Source organism: Amblyomma americanum, chromosome 1, assembly GCF_052857255.1.
Source record: "Amblyomma americanum isolate KBUSLIRL-KWMA chromosome 1, ASM5285725v1, whole genome shotgun sequence".
Lineage (NCBI taxonomy): Eukaryota > Metazoa > Arthropoda > Arachnida > Ixodida > Ixodidae > Amblyomma > Amblyomma americanum.
In genome coordinates, this window is record NC_135497.1 from 454,450,168 (window position 1) to 454,457,782 (window position 7,615).

Here is a 7,615-nt window from a genome sequence, read left to right on the forward strand (position 1 = left end):
TTGCCTTGTCTGCTAACAGCTTAACAGGGGTCTCGGTTCTGGCAGTCTTGATGCCATAGGTAGCGTAAGAGGGCTCTCGAACAGTTTCAGCCCTCGCCGTTAGATGACGTTCTACGTCACACTTGCGGTATTACAGGAGGTGCTACGTCCAGCGCTATGGACGAGGGTGGCGCTGGTGAACACTCTCAAGGTTCGCTTACACGCAAAACATAAATACCAAAGAAAGCAGCAGATTGGACAGCCGTCGCCGTAGCTCAGTTGGTAAGAGCACCGGACGCGATATTCGGAGGTCGTGGGTTCGGATCCGACCGTCGGCATGGTTGTTTTTTCTGCTGCTTTATAAGTAATTTTCTTTAAAAAGGAAAAAAAACTAATTGACTGCTACTAGATATTTAAAAAAATAGAAACATTCCCCTGTGCACCTTGGTTGCGGTGACTGTTGGCTTCCTTAATAAGTTTGTCAAACGAGCCCCTCACTTCATTTGCCTTTTCTGCTAATAGCTTAACGGGGGTCTCGGTTCTGGCAGTCTTGATGTCATAGGTAGCGTAAGAGGGCTCTCGCACAGTTTCCGCCCTCGCCGTTAGATGATGTTCTACGTCACACTTGCGGTATTACAGGACGTGCTACGTCCACCGCTATGGACGAGGGTGGCGCTGGTGAACACTCTCAAGGTTCGCTTACACGCAAAACATAAATACCCACGAAAGCAGCAGATTGTACAGCCGTCGCCGTAGCTCAGTTGGTAAGAGCACCGGACACGATATTCGGAGGTCGTGGGTTCGGATCACACCGGCGGCATGGTTGTTTTTTCTGCTGCTTTATAAGTAATTTTCTTTAAAAAGAAAAAAACTAATTGATTGGTACTAGATATTTAAAAAAATAGAAACATTCCCCTGTGCAGCTTGGTTTCGGTGACTGTTGGCTTCCTTAAAACGTTTAACGAGCCCCTCACATCATTTGCCTTTTCTGCTAATAGCTTAAGGGGGGTCTCGGTTCTGGCACTCTTGATGTCATAGGTAGCGTAAGAGGGCTCTCGCACAGTTTCCGCCCTCGCCGTTAGATGATGTTCTACGTCACACTTGCGGTATTACAGGACGTGCTAGGTCCACCGCTATGGACGAGGGTGGCGCTGGTGAACACTCTCAAGGTTCGCTTACACGCAAAACATAAATACCCACGAAAGCAGCAGATTGGACAGCCGTCGCTGTAGCTCAGTTGGTAAGAGCACCGGACGCGATATTCGGAGGTCGTGGGTTCGGATCCCACCGGCGGCATGGTTGTTTGTTCTGCTGCTTTATAAGTAATTTTCTTTAAAAAGAAAAAAACTAATTGATTGGTACTAGATATTTAAAAAATATAGAAACATTCCCCTGTGCACCTTGGTTTCGGTGACTGTTGGCTTCCTTAATAAGTTTGTCAAACGAGCCCCTCACTTCATTTGCCTTGTCTGCTAATAGCTTAACCGGGGTCTCGTTTCTGGCAGTCTTGATGCCATAGGTAGCGTAAAAGGGCTCTCGCACAGTTTCCCACCTCGCCGTTAGATGACGTTCTATGTCACACTTGCGGTATTAAAGGACGTGCTACGTCCACCGCTATGGACGAGGTGGGCGCTGGTGAACACTCTCAACGTTCGCTTACACGCAAAACATGAATACCCACGAAAGCAGCAGATTGTACAGCCGTCGCTGTAGCTCTAGTTGGTAAGAGCACCGGGTGCTATATTCGGAGGTCGTGGGTTCGGATCCCACCGGCGGCATGGTTGTTTTTTCAGCTGCATTCTAACTAATTTTCTTTAAAAAGGAAAAAGAAAACTAAATGACTGGTACTAGTTATTAAAAACAAATAGAAACATTCCCCTGGGCACCTTGGTTTTGGTGACTGTTGGCTTCCTTAATACGTTTGTCAAACGAGCCCCTCACTTCATTTGCCTTGTCTGCTAATAGCTTAACGGGGGTCTCGGTTCTGGCAGTCTTGATGTCATAGGTAGCGTAAGAGGGCTCTCGCACAGTTTCCGCCCTCGCCGTTAGATGATGTTCTACGTCACAATTGCGGTATTACAGGACGTGCTACATCCACCGCTATGGACGAGGGTGGCGCTGGTGAACACTCTCAAGGTTCGCTTACACGCAAAACATAAATACCCACGAAAGCAGCAGATTGGACAGCCGTCGCTGTAGCTCAGTTGGTAAGAGCACCGGACGCGATATTCGGAGGTCGTGGGCTCGGATCCCACCGGCGGCATGGTTGTTTTTTCTGCTGCTTTATAAGTAATTTTCTTTAAAAAGAAAAAAAACTAATTGATTGGTACTAGATATTTAAAAAAATAGAAACATTCCCGTGTGCACCTTGGTTTCGGTGACTGTTGGCTTCCTTAATAAGTTTGTCAAACGAGCCCCTCACTTCATTTGCCTTGTCTGCTAATAGCTTAACAGGGGTCTCGTTTCTGGCAGTCTTGATGCCATAGGTAGCGTAAGAGGGCTCTCGCACAGTTTCCGCCCTCGCCGTTAGATTATGTTCTACGTCACACTTGCGGTATTACCGGACGTGCTACGTCCACCGCTAAGTACGAGAGTGGCGCTGGTGAACACTCTCAAGGTTCGCTTACACGCAAAACATAAATACCCACGAAAGCAGCAGATTGGTCAGCCGTCGCCGTAGCTCAGTTGGTAAGAGCACCGGACGCGATATTCGGAGGTCGTGGGTTCGGATCCCAGCGGCGGCATGGTTGTTTTTCTGCTGATATATAACTAATTTTCTTTAAAAAGAAAAAAACTAATTGATTGGTACTAGATTAAAAAAAATAGATATATTCCCCTGTGCACCTTGGTTTCGGTGACTGTTGGCTTCCTTAACACGTTTGTCAAACGAGCCCCTCACTTAATTTGCCTTGTCTGCTAATAGCTCAACGGGGGTCTCGGTTCTGGCAGTCTTGATGCCATCGGTAGCGTAAGAGGGCTCTCGAACAGTTTCAGCCCTCGCCGTTAGATGACGTTCTACGTCACACTTGCGGTATTACAGGAGGTGCTGCGTCCAGCGCTATGGACGAGGGTGGCGCTGGTGAACATTCTCAAGGTTCGCTTACACGCAAAACATAAATACCAACGAAAGCAGCAGATTGGACAGCCGTCGCCGTAGCTCAGTTGGTAAGAGCACCGGACGCGATATTCGGAGGTCGTGGGTTCGGATCGACCGTCGGCATGGTTGTTTTTTCTGCTGCTTTATAAGTAATTTTCTTTAAAAAGGAAAAAAAAACTAATTGTCTGCTACTAGATATTTAAAAAAATAGAAACATTCCCCTGTGCACCTTGGTTGCGGTGACTGTTGGCTTCCTTAATACGTTTGTCAAACGAGCCCCTCACTTCATTTGCCTTGTCTGCTAATAGCTTAACGGGGGTCTCGGTTCTGGCAGTCTTGATGCCATTGGTAGCGTAAGAGGGCTCTCGTACAGTTTTCGCCCTCGCCGTTAGATGACGTTCTACGTCACACTTGCGGTAATAAAGGACGTGCTACGTCCACCGCTATGGACGAGGGGGGCGCTGGTGAACACTCAAGGTTCGCTTACACGCAAAACATAAATACCCACGAAAGCAGCAGATTGTACAGCCGTCGCTGTAGCTCTAGTTGGTATGAGCAGCGGGTGCTATATTCGGAGGTCGTGGGTTCGGATCCCACCGGCGGCATGGTTGTTTTTCTGCTGCTTTATAAGTAATTTTCTTTAAAGAAAACTAATTGATTGGTAATAGATATTAAAAACAAATATAAACATTCCCCTGTGCACCTTGGTTTCGGTGACTGTTGGCTTCCTTAATACGTTTGTCAAACGAGCCCCTCACTTCATTTCCCTTGTCTGCTAATAGCTTAACGGGGGTGTCGGTTCTGGCAGTCTTGATGCCATTGGTAGCGTAGGAAAGCTCTCGCACAGTTTCCGCCCTCGTCGTTAGATGACGTTCTACCTCACACTTGCGGTATTACAGGAGGTGCTACATCCACCGCTATGGACGAGGGTGGCGCTGGTGAACACTCTCAAGGCTCGCTTACACGCAAAACATAAATACCCACGAAAGCAGCAGATTGGACAGCCGTCGCCGTAGCTCGGTTGGTAAGAGCACCGGACGCGATATTCGGAGGTCGTGGGTTCGGATCCCACTGGCGGCAAGGTTGTTTTTTCTGCTGCTTTATAAGTAATTTTATTTAAAAAGAATAAAAGCTAATTGATTGGTACAAGATATTAAAAAAAATAGAAACATTCCCGTGTGCACCTTGGCTTCGGTGACTGTTGGCTTCCTTAATACGTTTGTCAAACGAGCCCCTCACTTCATTTGCCTTGTCTGCTAATAGCTTAACGGGGGTCCCGGTTCTGGCAGTCTTGATGCCATAGATAGCGTAAGAGGGCTCTCGCACAGTTTCCGCCGTCGCCGTTAGATGAAGTTCTACGTCACACTTGCGGTATTACAGGAGGTGCTACATCCACCGCTATGGACGAGGGTGGCGCTGGTGAACACTCTCAAGGCTCGCTTACAAGCAAAACATAAATACCCACGAAAGCAGCAGATTGGACAGCCGTCGCCGTAGCTCAGTTGGTAAGAGCACCGGACGCGATATTCGGAGGTCGTGGGTTCGGATCCCAGCGGCGGCATGGTTGTTTTTCTGCTGATTTATAACTAATTTTCTTTAAAAAGAAAAAAACTAATTGATTGGTACTAGATTAAAAAAATAGAAACATTCCCCTGTGCACCTTGGTTTCGGTGACTGTTGGCTTCCTTAACACGTTTGTCAAACGAGCCCCTCACTTAATTTGTTTGTCTGCTAATAGCTCAACGGGGGTCTCGGTTCTGGCAGTCTTGATGCCATCGGTAGCGTAAGAGGGCTCTCGTACAGTTTCCGCCCTCGCCATTAGATGACGTTCTACGTCACACTTGCGGTATTACAGGAGGTGCTACGTCCACCGCTATGGACGAGGGTGGCGCTGGTGAACACTCTCAATGTTCTCTTACACTCAAAACATAAATACCCACGAAAGCAGCAGATTGGACAGCCGTCGCCGTAGCTCAGTTGGTAATTGCACCGGACGCGATATTCGGAGGTCGTGGGTTCGGATCCCACCGGCGGCATGGTTGTTTTTTGTGCTGCTTTATAAGTTTTTTTCTTTAAAAAGGAAAAAACTAATTGATTGGTACTAGATATTAAAAACAAAAAGAAACATTCCCCTGGGCACCTTGGTTTCGGTGACTGTTGGCTTTCTTAATACGTTTGTCAAACGAGCCCCTCACTTCATTTGCCTTGTCTGCTAATAGCTTAACGGGGGTCTCGGTTCTGGCAGTCTTGATGCGATAGGTAGCGTAAGAGGGCTCTCGCAACGTTTCCGCCTTCGCCGTTAGATGACGTTCTACGTCACAGTTGCAGTATTACAGGACGTGTTACGTCCACCGCTATGGACGAGGGTGGCGCTGGTGAACACTCTCAAGGTTCGCTTACACGCAAAACATAAATACCCACGAAAGCAGCAGATTGGACAGCCGTCGCTGTAGCTCAGTTGGTAAGAGCACCGGACGCGATATTCGGAGGTCGTGGGTTCGGATCCACCGGCGGCATGGTTGTGTTTTCTGCTGCTTTATAAGTAATTTTCTTTTAAATAAACAAATTGATTGGTACTAGATATTTAAAAAAAATAGAAACATTCCCCTTTGCACCTTGGTTTCGGTGATTGTTGGCTTCCTTAATACGTTTGTCAAACGAGCCCCTCACTTCATTTGCCTTGTCTGCTAATAGCTTAACGGGGGTCTCGGTTCTGACAGTCTTGACGCCATAGGTAGCGTAAGAGGGCTCTCGTACAGTTTCCGCCCTCGCCGTTAGATGACGTTCTATGTCACACTTGCGGTATTACAGGACGTGCTACGTCCACCGCTATAGACGAGGGTGGCGCTGGTGAACACTCTCAAGGTTCGCTTACACGCAAAACATAAATACCCCCGAAAGCAGCAGATTGGACAGCCGTCGCCGTAGCTCAGTTGGTAAGAGCACGGGACGCGATATTCGGAGGTCATGGGTTCGGATCCCACCGGCGGCATGGTTGAGTTTTCTGCTGCTTTATAAGTAATTTTCTTTAAAAAGAAAAAAACTTATTGATTGGTACTAGATATTTAAAAAAATAGAAACATTCCCCTTTGCACCTTGGTTTCGGTGATTGTTGGCTTCCTTAATACGTTTGTCAAACGAGCCCCTCACTTCATTTGCCTTGTCTGCTAATAGCTTAACGGGGGTCTCGGTTCTGACAGTCTTGACGCCATAGGTAGCGTAAGAGGGCTCTCGTACAGTTTCCGCCCTCGCCGTTAGATGACGTTCTATGTCACACTTGCGGTATTACAGGACCTGCTACGTCCACCGCTATAGACGAGGGTGGCGCTGGTGAACACTCTCAAGGTTCGCTTACACGCAAAACATAAATACCCCCGAAAGCAGCAGATTGGACAGCCGTCGCCGTAGCTCAGTTGGTAAGAGCACGGGACGCGATATTCGGAGGTCATGGGTTCGGACCCCACCGGCGGCATGGTTGAGTTTTCTGCTGCTTTATAAGTAATTTTCTTTAAAAAGAAAAAAACTTATTGATTGGTACTAGATATTTAAAAAAATAGAAACATTCTCCTGTGCACCTTGGTTTCGGTGACTGTTGGCTTCCTTAAAACGTTCCTCAAACGAGCCCCTCACTTCATTTGCCTTGTCTGCTAATAGCTTAACGGGGGTGTCGGTTCTGGCAGTCTTGATGCCATAGGTAGCGTAGGAAAGCTCTCGCACAGTTTCCGCCCTCGTCGTTAGATGACGTTCTACCTCACACTTGCGGTATTACAGGAGGTGCTACATCCACCGCTATGGACGAGGGTGGCGCTGGTGAACACTCTCAAGGCTCGCTTACACGCAAAACATAAATACCCACGAAAGCAGCAGATTGGACAGCCGTCGCCGTAGCTCAGTTGGTAAGAGCACCGGACGCGATATTCGGAGGTCGTGGGTTCGAATCCCACTGGCGGCAAGGTTGTTTTTTCTGCTGCTTTATAAGTAATTTTCTTTAAAAAGAAATAAAGCTAATTGATTGGTACTAGATATTAAAAACAAATAGAAACATTCCCCTGGGCACCTTGGTTTCGGGACTGTTGGCTTCCTTAATACGTTTGTCAAACGAGCCCCTCACTTCATTTGCCTTGTCTGCTAACAGCTTAACAGGGGTCTCGGTTCTGGCAGTCTTGATGCCATAGGTAGCGTAAGAGGGCTCTCGAACAGTTTCAGCCCTCGCCGTTAGATGACGTTCTACGTCACACTTGCGGTATTACAGGAGGTGCTACGTCCAGCGCTATGGACGAGGGTGGCGCTGGTGAACACTCTCAAGGTTCGCTTACACGCAAAACATAAATACCAACGAAAGCAGCAGATTGGACAGCCGTCGCCGTAGGTCAGTTGGTAAGAGCACCGGACGCGATATTCGGAGGTCGTGGGTTCGGATCCGACCGTCGGCATGGTTGTTTTTTCTGCTGCTTTATAAGTAATTTTCTTTAAAAAGGAAAAAAAAAACTAATTGACTGCTACTAGATATTTAAAAAAATAGAAACATTCCCCTGTGCA

At 47.6% G+C, this 7,615-nt stretch overlaps 1 non-coding gene across 1 annotated transcript; it reads left to right on the plus strand.

The window, feature by feature from the left end:
* Nucleotides 1–6,954: 6,954 nt before the first annotated feature.
* TRNAS-CGA (transfer RNA serine (anticodon CGA)) lies at nucleotides 6,955–7,028 on the plus strand. Its single transcript has one exon. It is a non-coding gene; the product is annotated as a tRNA-Ser (tRNA).
* Nucleotides 7,029–7,615: the final 587 nt, after the last annotated feature.